At 39.4% G+C, this 17,225-nt stretch overlaps 1 long non-coding RNA gene across 1 annotated transcript; it reads left to right on the top strand.

Annotated features, from left to right (window-relative positions):
* Positions 1-9,390: 9,390 nt before the first annotated feature.
* Positions 9,391-12,276, top strand: LOC126187363 (uncharacterized). Its single transcript, XR_007537715.1, has 3 exons — positions 9,391-9,553; positions 9,677-9,783; positions 9,868-12,276. It is a non-coding gene; the product is annotated as an uncharacterized LOC126187363 (long non-coding RNA).
* Positions 12,277-17,225: the final 4,949 nt, after the last annotated feature.

Here is a 17,225-nt window from a genome sequence, read left to right as displayed (position 1 = left end):
AGACTATTTTCTCCAGGTTCGACATTGTGCTTACTTTGTATCATATGTCAATTGCACTGGAATTATACCCAGAACTGCTGTTTCCATTCCATTCAGACTTAAGGAATTTGTGTGAATGACATTTGGACTATGCAATGCCACCCAGACATTAAAGCACATAAGGGCTGAAGTAACTGTGGACGTAGACTTTTGTTAAATCTAAATTGATGACCTGTTTCTAATGTCATGTAGAGAGGCTGAACATCTAATGCATCTACAATCTATTCACTACACTACAAGAACATGGTACTTTGAAGTGGCAGAAGTAACACTTTTAGGGTAACGTACACTACTGGCCATTAAAATTGCTACACCACGAAGACGATTTGCCAAAGACGCGAAATTTAACCGACAGGAAGAAGATGCTGTGATATGCAAATGATTAGCTTTTCAGAGCATTCACACAAGGTTGGCGCCGGTGGTGACACCTGCAATGTGCTGACATGAGGAAAGTTTCCAACCGATTTCTCATACACAAACAGCAGTTGACCGGCGTTGCCTGGTGAACCGTTGTTGTGATGCTTCGTGTAAGGAGGAGAAATGTGTACCATCACGTTTCCGACTTTGATAAAGGTCGGATCGTAGTCTATCGCGATTGCGGTTTATCGTATCGGGACATTCTGATCGCGTTGGTCGAGATCCAATGACTGTTAGCAGAATAGGGAATCGGTGGGTTCAGGAGGGTAATAAGGAACGCCGTGCTGGATCCCAACTGCCCCGTATCACTAGCAGTCCAGATAACAGGCATGTTATCTGCATGACCGTAACGGATCGTGCAGCCACGTCTCGATCCCTGAGTCTACATATGGGGACATTTGCAAAACAACAACCATCTGTACGAACAGTTCGGCGACGTTTGCAGCAGCATGGACTATCAGCTCGGAGACCATGGCTACGGTTACCCTTGACGCTGCATCACAGACAGGAGCGCCTGCGATGGTGTACTCAACGACGAACCTGGGTGCACGAATGGCAAAACGTCTTTTTTCGGATGAATCCAGGTTCTGTTTACACCATCATGATGATCGTATCCGTGTTTGGCGACATTGCGGTGAACGCACAATGGAAGCGTATATTCGTCATCGCCATACTGGCGTATCTCCCGGCGTGATGGTATGGGGTGCCATTGGTTACACGTCTCGGTCACCTCTTGTTCCCATTGACGGCACTTTGAACAATAGACGTTACATTTCAGTTGTGTTACGACCCGTGGCTCTACCCTTCATTCGATCCCTACGAAACCCTACATTTGAGCAGGACAATGCACGACCGCATGTTGCAGGTCATGTACGGGTCTTTCTGGATACAGAAAATGTTCGACTGCTGCCCTGGCCAGGAAACTCTCCAGATCTCTCCCCAATTGAAAACGTCTGGCCAATGGTGGGCGAGAGACTGGCTCGTGACAATACGCCAGTCACTACTCTTGATGAAGTGTGGCATCGTGTTGAAGCTGCATGGGCAGCTGTACCTGTACACGGCATCCAAGCTCTGTTTGACTCAATGCCCAGGCGTATCAAGGCCGTTATTACGGCCAGAGGTGGTTGTTCTGGGTACTGATTTCTCAGGATCTATGCACCCAAATTGCGTGAAAATGTAATCACATGTAGGTTCTAGTATAATACATATGTCCTATGAATACCCGTTTATAATCTGCATTTCTTCTTGGTGTAGCAATTTTAATGGCCAGTAGTGTATCAATGCACAAGGAATTCCGCAGCTTCAAGCTTTATCTCAGTTTCCCCAGTCCACTACAGTATAAGAATTGCCTTACTTGCATGTGACAAATTTTTACCACAATTTTGAGCACCGTCATGCATTGTTGGCACCACCTCTCAATGAAATGCTAAAAGCTAAAGGGTGGAGCCACACTACCGTGGTTTGATAAAAAGAAAGCATCCTTGGGCAAAGTAAAAGCTGCTTTTGCTGAGGCTGCTTTCCTAGGTCAGCATCTTCCTGATGCACATCTTGTCGTTATAGCAGATGTGTCAAGTTGCAACAAGAGCTGTGAAACAACAATGTGTGCGAAACGACTGGAAAGCTCTAATTCTCTTCAACAAGAAACTATCACCTTCACAAGCATATTGGTCAACATATGTCTGCTACCTCACGCAGCCTGCGCCTCGATCAAAATGTTTAGGCAGATGTTTGAAGGCAGACATTTTACAATATTCATGAATCATGAGCCATTTTAGCTTGCATTCCCCCAGAAGCCAGACAAGGCATCACCGCATCAGCTGCAGTATCTGTGTGCACTCCATTGCACAATTTACTATGGACTTGCAGCATGTTGAAGGTGTACAGAATTTAGCAGCAGATTTACTAGCTTGCACTGATGCCATATTGAAGCACCTTCAATTCATAGCACTTGTCAATGCCTAAGAAGGACCATGCCTTGAAGCATCTTTAAAGTTAGAATTACGATGCATCTGGATACTGAGCTCTATAATGCGACATATCAGCTCCACAAGCGCGACCATTCGTTATGGCAAGCCCTTGCAAACACCCAACATTATCTCTTTGCCGGATCTCTCATCCAGAAGTGAGAGCTACTGTAAGACTGGCGAAGAAGGCCTTTATTTCGCAAAATATCGAGAAAGATTGTAAGGCATTTGTTCATCAGTGGAACGCTTTACTTGTCTGCACAAAATAGTATCTCGGCACACAACGGTCCACTTGGTACCTTCGCCTCACCAAGGGAACAGTTTCAACAAGTGTGCATTAACATCATCAGAACTTTAGCACCATCGAAAGGGTATCAATATTGCCTGCAGTAACTGACCATTTTTCTCATTGGCTTGGAGTCTATTCCATGAAACACACAATGGCAGCAGCTGTAGCCAAGGCCCTTCCTTGAGTGCTTCCCACTCTTTGGCATTCCTTTTCATGTCACTACTGATGGGAACAAGGAATTCGAGTCATATTGCTTTAAAATAATTTCATCATTTACTTCACCAAGCATCGAGAAAGATTGTAGTGGACTTATTTACCAGTACAATGCTTGTCAGCACAACAAAGTAACTCAGCACATACTGGCGCTGCATGGTACCTTTGCCCCACCGAGTCAACACTTTGAACAAGTCCACATCGATGTCACTGGTCCTTTGGCACCATCCAAAGGGAACCACTACTGCCTTGCACCAACTGACTGTTTCTCTCCTTGGCCTAAAACTTATCCTATGACAGTCATAATGTCAGAAAATGTAATCATGACCTTATTCCAAGAGTGGATCCCAAACTTTGGCATTCCTGTTCGTGTAATTGCTGGTCAGGGCAAGCAATTCGCGCCACATCACTTTAAAACATTTTCAGCATTGTTCAACATGACCCATATTCGAGCCTGCACCTACCACCCTTTTGCTAATGGTCCTTTTGATTGGCTTCATCGGCAGTTACAGGCCTCTCTCGGATGCCTTGCCATAGAGCATTCGACTGACAGCCTAACTATTGTTCTGTTGGGCTGGTGGACAATTTTCAAATAGCTCAGTGCAACAATAATAGAATTAGTGTATAGGCAGACTCTTAAACTGCCGGAAGAGTTATTTACTGACACTTCTAACAGTACCGAAGCTTTGCACTTTGCGCAACAACTTTGCTTGCAGATCTACGAGCCCCAGTCTGCACAAGAACTTCTGCCCAGCTACCATTTGTTTTCTGTGATTTAATGTCGTGCAAACAGGTTTTCATCTGACACAATGCTATTCGAAAACGTATGTAGTCCATACACAGTTCTGTCACACCGCAACAAAACATTTGATGTCAATATCAATGACCCTCCTAGCACAAAATCCACCAACAGATTGAAGGCAGCCTCCACCACAGCTAATACCAAGATGCCACCTACGTGTAACTCTATGAGAACACTGGACATATCTAGTGTCCAGCACCACAGCCCATCCCTTCAACAACAGCAAGTCACAACTCGTTTTGGGTACTGCATACATTTCAATCCCAAGCACTGTTGAGATTTGGGATGGAATGATGCGAATAGTGAATCAGTGGCTACATATTTCATATGTAAACTCTTTTATCTCTACGTCATCCCTGTGCAAAGAAAATTTAGGTATGGTCACTGTCAACGGTCTTACAACCTCAATTACTCATTGTAATGAACTATCACATTGTGCTCTTATTCATGATATAAAAAGTTGGAGTGTAGTATCTGAATTGAGGAACTAACAGGGATAAAGTTTATTAATGGCGAAAGTACTCTTCATAAAGGTTTTCACAAGTTTTGTATGGTAAATTGCTGAGTAGTGAAACAACGCTTCAGATATTTATTTGCTGGGAGAATACTTGCACCAAACACATCAAAAAATATTTATAAGGGAATATATAGAGCCTCTTTACCTTATCCTTTGCGTTTTTACCTAAATATCAAATAATGTCACAAACAATGAAAATGGCTTCATCGACTTGTGTCCTTATACACACAGTGTAGGCATCAGCTCTGTTTTGTTATTGTAAAACAAAAATCATTCTTCACTTCCAAATATCTGGCTCGTTAATGGAAAAGTATTCAAATCATCATGGAAGATTAAGAAGAAACAGAAGCATAGAATCCACTACCACACCATGACTGAGTGCAGGGAAAATAACTTAGTTCCCATGTTAGCAGACGACAATACCATTCCCTCCACAAACCACACCGCGGAAACTGGCTTCCTAAGAAACAGAGACGTGACGTTGATGACCTGTGTGAGTCTCACCATTTGAAATATGTTTTGATGTGACATGATGGGAAGTGTGAATTGGTCTTAAAAGAGTACTTGAAACTTGAATCTAGTGTATGATATGCACAATAAAAGTCCTGAAAACGTAAACAGTACACACTAGCAGCATTTGGCTTTCATGAAGTTCTGTCAGTATCTCAGTGTTGAATATTGTCCATCTGTCAATGGGCCTACTCGACTTCACATGTTCAGTATGTATTGACAAAAGTGACAATATCTGGAACCACAGATACTGATCGTCAATATATCTAAGACTGAAAATATATCAATATGCGCCCAATGTATTATCGATTTGACAATGTTATTTAATGTGGTATGGTAATACCCCAATACATCGTCAAAGATTTTATGAAGCGTCTTTTATAAAAGATCTTTGACAAAGATATGACTCTCATGCCAGATGGTATTACACATTGAGGAAAAATTGCGTCTCTATGGTTTTACAGCGAGACAGGAGGGTGCTCCCTCAGAAAAGTTGGCTACTGCTGAGAATAGGGCAGTGAGCTCAATACTAAACTGGAAAGACTACTACACGAAACAATACAATGAGGTGTGACCTCACAAAAGCAATGTTAAACTGGTGCATGGTGTCAAATGGTTCTGCTATATAAGAAAAATGTAATTTCCACTTACGTACATTACTGATGCTGGGTGTGTTTAGTTTATAGTTGACAGTTAGCTAATGTCTTGTACCTTCCAACCTTTCCCTTTTTTCGCAGTTATTTTGCTGTGTTTACATATATAATTTCCGTAGTGCCGCTAAAGCTGCTGATACATTATTCTTCTCAAAAATCTTAACTCTCTGCAAAAGATGTTTTGCTGTCACTTTTCACATTTTATTTCTTGAATGACGAAACTGTACAGCAATACAAAGTGACCGAAACAAAAAGTCTTATAATTACTTCATCAGATACGTGGCGAACTTTCACACAACAACATATGACACAAAGTTCATTTTTCTCTACACATAACGAGACAAGTTCTGTACACCTCAATAGAAAACGAAACTGCTGAACCTTTGCTTTGTTACCAATTTCAGCTGTAAACAGGATGAAAAAACTTTAATGTTAACACAGATGGGTGAAGCAAACTACCTGTGTCAACCTGCATAGTAAAGGCAGGTGAATCTGACACAAGAGACTTGCAGTAAGTGTGATCATTTGGTCATGTATGGAAAAGCAGTAAGTTCTTTGTACTCAGCACATGTTAACATTTGCATAATCTTTTTCACAACTTATCTTGATAAATAATAAATATCATCCTGGTATTCACTAAGTAATGCTGAATCAAGAGCCTCAAAGTAACTAGTATTTTCACTATCATCAGTGAACTTATGATTTTCCTTCTTATGGCATTTCATTTCAAGAACACTGAAAAAGCTCACTTTTTCACTGTCATCTACATTACTCTTGACACTTGCAGTAACATTGTTCTTCAGCAGCATTGTTCTCAGACAGGCTGAAACTGTAATGTGGTGGTATTATTGTTTCCCAAACATAGAACTGATGCAGGGAAAAAAGGAGTTCTAGATGATCTTGTGAGAGGTTGTATCTCAAAAAATACTTTAGAAGTTCATTATCCCAAAACAGAAACTCCTGATAGAGGTTTCTAACACCTTGTATGCACATAAAAAATCCCAGCACAAATGTTTTTGTGGATGTACTAATGTACATACACCATCAATCCTAAACGTCTGAAGGAAGTTTCCTTCACAATAAAGAAATTCTGTCAATAATTTACATTTTCAGGTCTCAATGGCTGTTTACAGCCATTAGCGTAAAGACTCCTGGAGTTGCAGTTCATCAATAATTCTGACGAACTCTACAGTCCCAGAGGCGTCCTGAACATCTGGGTACTGGGAACTCTCTACAAATTCAATGGCATCAGCAGCATTGGAGTTCATTGTCTGGGCTGCTAAAAAGACATTCATTTTCTTATTATAGAAATTCATTTATGAACCAGAGAGTGAATTGGAAAATTTTAAAGATTCACTCTTGCAGATAATGTAACTTTAAAATAAAGTCCCACTTCATATCTCCAGCTATACAGTTAATAATTTTCTTTTCACATAAAGTATTACAAACTAATTTCTGCATATGGCACGAATTAAGGATTGCATGAACATTACTGTCACTGGTAAGATTCTTGAAGTAAAGGGTAAAATTTTCTATCTTCAGTAAGCATTCAAGATTTTTCAGTGTCTGAATATTGACAGCAGCACCATCACATGTCACTGACCTCATAAAGACAACAGTTTCAGTATATAAACTCTCACAATTTCATTCGTTACATCTGACAGCCCGCCCCTCTAGCCGCGCAGTCTAATGTGCTGCTTCCTGAGCCTTAAGGTATGCTGGTCCCTGGCAGGAATCCACCCGGCAGATTAGTGTCGAGGCCCGGTGTACCAGCCAGCCTGAGGATGGTTTTTAATATGATTATCCATCTACCTTGGCGAATGCGGGCTGGTTCCCCTTATTCTGCCTCAGTTGCACTGTGTCGGGGATTGCTGCACACACACAATTTCCATGTACGTGTTCACCATAATTCAAGTCTATGTGATTGCCGTAAGCTTAGTGACAACAGTGAATCCCAATTTGTTATACAATATAGCACTGAAGATGGTCACTCAGTAACAGAAAATCGATTTTGCAATAGAAAAATATACGACCAATGCTGTCTCTTTTTTCAAGTATATCATAATTATTCTACAACATAAACATTTGGGGCTGCACTTGCCTGGTATGAGACGTTCCTGGGAGGATGACTGGGCGCCGAACCGCACAATAACACTGTGTTTGGTGTGCGGCGGCAGTGGGGTGGGTGGACTGCTGTGGGGTTGTGAACCACTGATGGCTATGGTGGGACGAAGCCTCGCCGTCGTTTCTAGGTGCCCCGTTTAATGTATACATACATACATTACATCTTATGACAGTTTATTCACAAAGCAATATGCAATTGGTCACTTAAACTTTCCAGTATATGACACAATCTGTCAGTAGGCAGTTCTTCTGCGTCTGTATTCACAACGTTTCCCAGATCAATACAGCCTGCATACATTGTTTTGTTCTTGTCCCACACAAGCTGTTTCCTAATAGACATTATATCAAAAGTGCACACACTTTAAGATACCGTTTGTCACTGGTATTATGTCTGAGATAGTTGAAAATCTTTTGTAGACAACCAGGTTCATAATTTACTGATGACACCAAACCACGAAGAATACTGGAGAGGGGCAAAATAAACATAGGGTGTACAAATCTATATGCCCTAGGAGAACAGAAATATAGAATGAGGGCAAATTATTTGGTTAGTTCAGGGTACCACCTGGATTGCTTCTTTGCACCACTGTTTTTCAACTGTAAAGTCTAAAGGAAACCACTAAAACGTTCTCTAAGAATACTTTCCCGGTTGTCATTTGCACAGTTTCCTTTTTTCAGCACTGTAATCAATTATGCCATTGTTCCCACCCTTCTTTTCACGCCACTCAAGTTTCATCTGCAAATGTCCCACTTTTTTCTAAGGGTCACAGTTCTATGAGAGACATCAGTCTTAATACTTGCATCACACTTCTCATGATTGCCATTGGTTTTACACAACGTAATTGTCGTTTGGATCTTATTCATTTCCTGAAACAAAATTAAAAGAATCACTTAGCAACAATTATGAGCTACTACAAATTCAGAACGATATATTAACAGCAAGATGTACTCTTGTTGCTAGTTAAATACATGGTTTTTACCTCAGAAACGGATGGTTTATTCCGAACAACTAGTCTTTCCGACTGAATTTCACTTGAAAATGGCCTGGAAAACTGAATGAACTTGGGATAGCGTCATACTTCAGCAGCCATCCATCAGCTCCTGGTGGAAACCTGTAGCTGTCTTTTGTAAAATGAGAGCTACAAATGATGCTACGTTTCGATGATGTTGCAAGTTATGTGTGTTGTACTTGCGATCTCGTTATCGTGTTCTTGTCCGCAGCGAGAATACGTATGACGTATAATTCTGTTCAACACTTTATTTAGACTTGAAGTTTTTTTAAGCTCACATAACAGTAGGAAAAACATTATGAAACATTTCCAGTGCACCGAATATTACCAATTTTTGGTAAGTAAATGAGGAAAACAGTAACAGGACTACTAAAAAAGTCAAAGCAAATTATTAACTCATGGAGCGCACGCTGCAGCCTGGAGAAAGCGTCGCACAGTGCTGCTGCCAGTCAGCGCGCGAACCCTGTTGACATGCGCCGGTTACAGAGTCCAGTAATGCCTTCGTAATGCGTAAATCCATTCCATTAAAAGTTCTGGACGTGAGTGAGAAAAACTGAAAATATTTTACATGTCTTTTTACAGAATCTGAATTTACCAAACACTATTTCCTTTGACATATATTAAAGTATATGTAACTTACAGGTGGAATTGAGTACCACTTCCTGTTGTGTATCGATTACTATATCCGTGTGCAACAAGACTGTTGACCATGTTTATTAAAAAGAAAAAGAAACATTATCACTTTAAATTCATAAGCAGAAGAATGACAATAGGTACTACTGCCCTGTTACAATGTGGCAACTGCATCACGCTCATAGATCATATATATATGGAAGTCAACCTTAACGTCTTTGCCGTTGAATTTGTGTGTGCTGTGTGTCTGCATGTGTGAACAACCGCGAAGTTATCGATTGATCATTGAACACAGTTTTCCGAAATAGCGAAGTGGGAAGGCGTTTCAGTACATCTGTGTTTCGGTAGTGTGGTTTCGTGCCGCATATCTGTAACTTGAAAGGTGGGTCCCGATTGTATACCTGCGTTTATAAGAAGGGTTCTTTTTCTTTTGCCTACAATGTCACATAAAAAGTTTTTCTTTTAGGGAGTTCTTTTGTAAATTTAATTAATTTATCCGTTTTAGCTCAAAGTTGTTTCTCGATTCTGTTATTTACACGTTCGTCATGAGCGCCATCGGTGGTAATGATGAAATGGTAACGAATAGACTGAAAGCCTTAACAGATAAGCTTGGTGAGTAACCTCTAGTACTTCAAAAGTAACATGTATCAGTAGGCAAATTTGAGATACGTAACAAAATTTCTAAATCTCTTGCAGAAGAAATGGATGCAAATTTATTGAGAGTTAAGAGGGAATATAAAGAATTTCTGGAACTTAACAGGACTGTTTGTAGTTATATTCAAGCCTCCATCAGAAGTGTCAGCTACGATGAAGAAAATCCTGACACAAGAAACCCTGGGAGTCAGCAACGATGAAGAAAATCCTGACACACAAAACGCTGGAAGTTAATAAAACAGAATTTTGGTGCATTTCGTTGGTATTATCAGTTCTGAATTTGTGCACACTCAGCAGCAAGCAATGTATCGAGATGTTCAAAAATTAAAATTTGTTTCCGATACCTGAGTAATTGCTTCTACATCAGGTGCTTTATTTGGAATGTCTTTTTATTTATGAAATGCCATCAATTACGGTTAAGTGTGGTGATAATGCAATTTCTGTAGAGGTATATAAGTAATTCCAGGCCTTTTTGTCTTTCATGTGTAATCGAAAAGTTGATTGTGACTGCGACATACAGCGTACACGAAAATGTTTCCATGTTTGTTCCAGTGCAGCCTGATGAAGACAGTTCCATAAGTAGAGAAGCATAATTGCAATACTGTATGCTAATGGATGGAAGAGGTGAAATATCCACAACATGTGTGATGGTCTCTGTACTTTAAGTTGGCTTTGATATGAGGCTGTTAAAGTAGGCCTAGCCTACAAGCTGATAGATCTTGCACATATACTTATTCAAATTTCATTGGACATACTTGTTAATAAGCAGCTTACAGCTTTTAGTGAATTTGAGTATGTGATTTTTATTTTGAAGGTGTCAGCTTTGCTTTATATTAGTGTCAAGAAGTTGCATGTAATGAGACTGAAATAAAAATATATAGACACAATTGTTTGTTGCATAATGCTGACTTTTTTCACGTTATTCCTTGACAGAGAAACCAAAGAGAGTCTAAAATGATGTTCTGATAATAGAATAACCAAATAAATGGAAAAATGACGTTTCATGTGATGAATATGTGCCTTAGGATAATCTTACTGTCAAGTGAATTTGCTCTTAGATTTGATGCATCTTGTGGAAAAACAAATTTTTCTTCTTTTATCTGGACATGGGTCTCTGAAGTAACAGCACAAGTGTTTTTTATTTTTTTTATCACATGCTGTGGTTTTGTGTTTTGTAAAACAGTTGTGATTTTTGTTTTTTCAGTTTCATTTGTGCTTGTTACAAGTTTCACTTTAAAATTGCAGTTTTTCATGATGAAGATTGAGGAAACAAAAACAAACTGTGTAAGAAAAATGTAGAGAACCATAGCATGTGGTAACAAGAAAGGAAATAAACTGATGCTGTAACTCTATTGGATTAATTATCTGGTATAATGAAGTACATCACTTTCATTATGACAATTTCAGAACCTCCTAAAATCCTGGTGCCTGGAAAGTAGATAGTGGAAAGTTCATTTGTGTATGTATGTATGTATAGTTTTAAGAGTGTATTGGATAAGTTGACGAAATAAAATATGTACAGTTGTGGAAATGAACATAATACATTCACTTTGAGAGTTTATCGGAATATGTAGACTTAGGTATGTAAATTTCACTGACTCTGCTTGCATTAAACAGACTTTGACTGTGCTAGTGTGTACACCATTGGTCATTAAAAGCTGTGACACCAGATAGGGTAGCAAATAATGAAACATTACTTATTGTATGTATGCTGTGTAGCAGGAACAATACTTGGTGATTAATTTCTTAGATACTTTAGGAGTATACAGGGTGTGAAATAGTGCTCAGAGCTGCCATCTTAGGCAGCAACAATGGATGTGACCCAACTTGGCACTCTGTCGAATTGAGCTTGGGTCACGTCAGTTCTACGACAGAGTTGATGGTCATAGTTCGTGGCAAGTGATGAAGTTCCAGAGGATTGCAATGGGTGAGAGATCTGGAAAACATGCTGCCTCTAAAGTAACACTTTCTGTTTCAGTCTTAGGCCATCATGTTGGAAGATGGCAGGGAGACCTCAAAGATAGGGCACACTTACTGACCTTTACATGTCATAAATGTAATTGCGGCTGTTCAAATTATGTTATACACAAAGTGGAAGGGATAATTGTGTGCTCAGTGGCACAACATATCATGTCAGGTGCTGGGTTTGAAATGAGGATGACAAATGCAGTCGGGCAGCATTTTCCCATGGAGTTTCCTCTCATGGACACGACCATTGTGCTGCTGTACATAGGGGTGGAACGTGCCTGAAAAAATGACATGGTGTGCAGTGTTGTCATTGCTTGCCTCTCTGCTGCTGTGTTGAGAGTATGTAATCAACACTTCCATGGAAGAACATTTTCTTCCTCACTACAATCGACACAATGTAACTGCACTCTTCAATTTTCCGAAGGCACTCCTAGTTAAACAATGTTAAGTCAGTGTTCATGTATGGTTGATCACCTTTATAAAACCTAGTTAGACACAATTAAATGAAAACAAATGAACAAATTTGCTTCTGTTTGTTTTGTATAGAATCACACCAAGAATTAAAGTAATTGGTATGATGGAAATAACATTATATATTACGTTTTTGTTCTATATTGACATTGTCATTACAGTACCTACACTGAATTTAAAAGTGGCAAAATATGCTTAAAATTAAGTTCTTATCTTTTGTTTGTTTAAATCTCATAAGTGAAAATTGAAATTCACCTTGATATCATGCCGGGTAGTTCATTTTCATTGACAAATAAAAGATCGCTTCTGAATGGTTCTTAGTCATGAAGCAGTATGCAGTAAAATATTTGGATGTGGAAGAGTACATTTATGGTATCGCCCCTGTTAGGCTGTCTGATAATAGGTATGATAGTTCAGTCAGATGGTATTGAAAGGTTCTCCAGTACTGCTGATAAGATAATCTGTAAAATCCAGATGTTTCCCAGTGGTTATATGTGATCTTTCCTATGTGCTACTTGCAGAATTGGACATTGGTCACAACTTGCAAAATTCATGTGTTGTGCAATGCACTAAAAGAAAAGCCAGTTTCTTATAGGCCTTTAATTCAATACCCATTCACAGTAGATAGCTTCCAGCAGATTCCATCATTTGAGATCTACACAGCTGACATTCCGTTGTCAGAGCTGTCTTTACAGCAGATTGGGAGGCAACAGTATTACATAGAGCATCTTTATGTGGTACTGGAATGCTATGACATGGATACCATCAGTGTAATTTGAATCTATTACCTGAACATGTTGACAGTGCAACTCTTTCATGTGAGTGTGTTCACAAATTGGACATAACAGTACTTTTAGTTTCTTGTGTGTTGTACTGTGGCGTTGCCAGTTAAGCTTTTGCTACTCGCGACATGTTTAGTGCAAGCTAGTCAGTAAGTTTCTTTGGAAAAGCCTGGATATGTTGCAGAATGTCTTAGCTGCAATGTAGGGAGTTTTTCAGAATAAACATTTTAGTTAACAGTAGTGTATATGGTGAAATGAAACTTTGACATGTTAGACTTTTGTTACACACTAGAAGCTAAATCCGACAACTATTATGGCTGATACTAAATAGGTCAGAGTGTTACATAAGACTGGAGAATAGCATAGGTGATAACAGATTTGTATAAATCTTTCACAATGGCTTTGCAGCATATAAACCACATTGATAACATTTTGTTGTAGAAAAATTACACAACACACCTTGTACCTGATGTTTCTGGAGTCGCCCCATTTTTTTATTTGTATACCAATGTACTTCTGCAGACTATTGCAGTGAAAAACTTGACTGTTCTTATTTCTTCATAAAATCCAGAATGATGTAGATACAGCTGTCTTTGTTGGCTAAGTCTTTGCATCATTCCAGTGCTGCCAGTCGATTACAAAATATTCGCCTACAGGATGCTGAACTAAGTACGTAAGCATCAGAAAGAAATTGTTGTCCACAGTGGAGACAGGCTATGTCCACGGAAGAGTAATTGGACTGATGCTATTTAAAAGTAGTAGAGACTCTAGTATCATTGTGCCTTGACTGTCGTGCAGAGGGATGACATTAACAGTACTGTATTGTAAAATGTCTGTATTTGTAGATTAAAGAAGCGAGCTATTTATGTTCATTGAACGTTTTATGATGACAAATTCTATAGAGGCGTCATTCTATCCCGTTTTTCAAAAGTTTCCCACTGATTTTTCCTATCTGATTTTTGTTTAAATTTACTGTGGATAAAGATATACCATAGAACTGAACTTACACAAAATTTGAGTTCGTAATACCCACTATGTTGGAAACATCTCTTTGGCAAAGGTGAGCAAACCCCAATGTTAGAACCTTTCTTAATGCAGGGGAACAGGAACTTCTTGTTTTCAGATCGTACACAACTTTTTGTCTGAGTTGGAAAAACAGTGTGTGGCAGTGTGTAAAACACTTTCTGAGCCAGCATAATGCTTCAGAGTACCCCAAGAAACCTGCAGAGGAAAGCATTAGAATTTTTTGGCCTACTCTGGAGTCAGATGTGTCTGGAAGGAAAAAAATCCAAAAGACATAAAATTAGGCACATACATTAACAGCGCCTGGGGCAAGACTGTTATCAGTATATCTTCCTGCCTTAGACTTTTTTGGATTGTACTCAATCAGCTACATCATATGCCAAATATAAAACTGCAGAAAGTGAGCCAACTTAAGGTGCAAGTATTGCAAACAGGTCACTTCAGAAGTTGTCCTTTCCAGCACCACTGGAAAGAACACACATTTCTGCACTAGAAACATCTTTTTGTCTCTTAAGAGTCGATTCAGCAAAGGGATGGAAAGTCTGGTAGAGTTTCACCAAAAATTATGTGCAGCATGCTACCATCACAAGATTGTACAGCTTGTTAAATGCGCAGTGATAGTTCAAGTGACAGTGGTGATTGGTAAACTGATGTAAAGAAATAGAAGACGAAAGAAAACTACAAGAACAACGATTTTCAAACACCCATACTTCAGTTGGAACTCGTGAAAACACCAATTTTTGGTAATGGATTTGAACCACATTCAAGTTGGTTGGGTTTCAAGTGATACAACTTCTTTGGTGGCCTCTGTTTATCAGTAAACTGACATTAATGTGGCTTTGTCAGTTTTAAGCCTTATTCCTGGACGATACACAGCCTGCATCTACTGCAGTCGCTGGTGGATTGGCAACATACGAGGGTTGGAAGTTAAATAGTGGCAACTATTTATTTACAGCTCACACAAAAAAGGTATGTGTTTCAAAGTTTTACTGAGCTTCAAAGTAGTCACCAGCATTGTATATAACCTGTTGCCAGTGATGTGGAAGTCGTAGGATACTGTTAGCAGTGTCAGTTGTGTTGACAGTTTCGAGCGCCGCGGTCTCTTGCCTGACTAATTGTAGCAGTTCTGAAGCGAATGCCATGAAGTGTTTACTTCAGTTTAGAAATCAAGTTGACCTCACGAGGGCTTAAGTCAAGGAAGTGCAGTAGGTGGTATAGCACTTAGCAGCCCCATCAGTCAATCAAATCAGTAATAGCTTGCACGGTATGTGCTTGAGCATTGTCGTGCAAAATGGTGGCCAGGTCCTGCAGAAAGTGTCATCACTTCTGTCTCTAAGCTGGTCGTAGGTTGTGTTCCAAAAATGAACAGATTGAGTTCAGCTCAATTTCTAAACTGAAGGGAACACTTCACAGCATTCGCTTCAGAACTGCTACAAATTTGTCGGGCAATAGACTGCACCGCTTGAACTGTCAACACAACTGGCACTGCTAAGAGTATCCTACGACTTACACATCACTGGCAATGGGTTATACACAATGCTGGTGACTACTTTGAAGGGCAGTAAAACTTTGAAACACACATCTATTTCGTAAGAGCTGTAAATAAATAGTTGCACTATTAAAGTTCCAACCCTCGTATGTGTGACTGGCAACATGAAGAATATTATGCTCAGTTAAAATTCATGCACCCTTTTGATCCAGCTTGTTTGTTCTGTTGGCCTGAAAAAGGAGATAAATGTTGAATTCCTGAACAGTACATCATTATGAACATTGTAGCAACTTCAGCAAGTTGAACAGGACGAGAGTATAATTTTCCATGAGCCATATTGAGAACTATTGAAGGAAAAATTTAATTCCATGAATCAGTATTTTAAATGGCACTGGCTTGGGAACTAACATGAAAAGACCCATATATTGTATTGAGAGCCATGCCAAGAAACCCAATTGAGGCTTTGGAACCTCTATGAAGAAACCGTCTAACACAGCTTCAGAACCAAGGCTAGAAACTCAACTGAGGCTTTGGAACCTTGATGAAGAAGTTAGCAAAAACAGTCATCTATATGTAACAGGATAAGCAATGTCTGCTAACGTGATGATTCCAATCTTGCCTTTGCAATCATACACGGTCACTACCAGGATTTGGGCAGAAACTGACAACTAATGGTTTTGAACTGGTTGAGTCAACAAGTTTCCATGGTTTTCATGGCCAATTGAACACTAGCATTAATTTACTAGTTGTCATTCTTGCTTGTCTTGAAGTTATGTGTTCAGCGACCTGTATTGTGTTGCAGTTGTAACATATTACACGTCTTTTGTTGAAGTTCAACCTCATATTTGGTCCCTTTGGTGAACTGGCTCTAAGATCCAACAGGATGTTGCTAGTGCAGAAAATTGTGTTCTTTACAATGGGGCCAGAAAGAAAAAATTCTGAAATGACACTTTTACATATTTATGTCTGAACTTGGCTTATTTATTGTAATTTTAAATTAGACACCATATTTGTGATTGAGTATAACTGAAAACAGTTGGCTAAGCAGGAAGATGTGCTAATAGAATCTATGCACTTTTGTGTGCAGGTTTTCTGAGTCACTTTAATGCATTATGTTGGCTCACAAAATCCTTTAAATTCTGCCACGCTATATTTATCTGATTCACAGCCAAAAGTTGTCCAGGACCTTAAAGTAAGAGTTTCCTGCTTGCTTTTGTCTTGTAATAAAAGAGCTTCAAAAATTGGTTTTGTTCATTTTCACCCACATTCATCGAAAGCCTTCAAATAGAAGGCCACAGTTTCTCAAATACTTAAGCTTCTACTTTAAAATTTTGCATGGATTCATTTTTAGAACTGATCTACACCCACGGCAAATTTCAGGGAAACTGAAGCACAAGGGGCGGGAGGTCTATGATCGTACGAAATGGTGTGACCCAGAGGGGTCCAGAAAAATGAAGACGCTCTTTGATAATCAATATCTTTGGAACAAAATGACATATTGTCACAATTTTATGTGGTAGTGTAGTGGTGTAGTCCATTGTTTTCTCAAAAGATCTTGGCATGCATTTTCCAGCAGATGACAGTGCAGCAATGAACGAAGTAAGATTGTCATTTGAGCAATGCAAGGCTGTATTGAAGTGGTACTGGAAGTACAAAAACATGATGGA

Source organism: Schistocerca cancellata, chromosome 5 (genome assembly GCF_023864275.1).
Source record: "Schistocerca cancellata isolate TAMUIC-IGC-003103 chromosome 5, iqSchCanc2.1, whole genome shotgun sequence".
NCBI classification, from domain to species: domain Eukaryota; kingdom Metazoa; phylum Arthropoda; class Insecta; order Orthoptera; family Acrididae; genus Schistocerca; species Schistocerca cancellata.
This window is presented reverse-complemented; position numbering and strand designations above follow the sequence as displayed.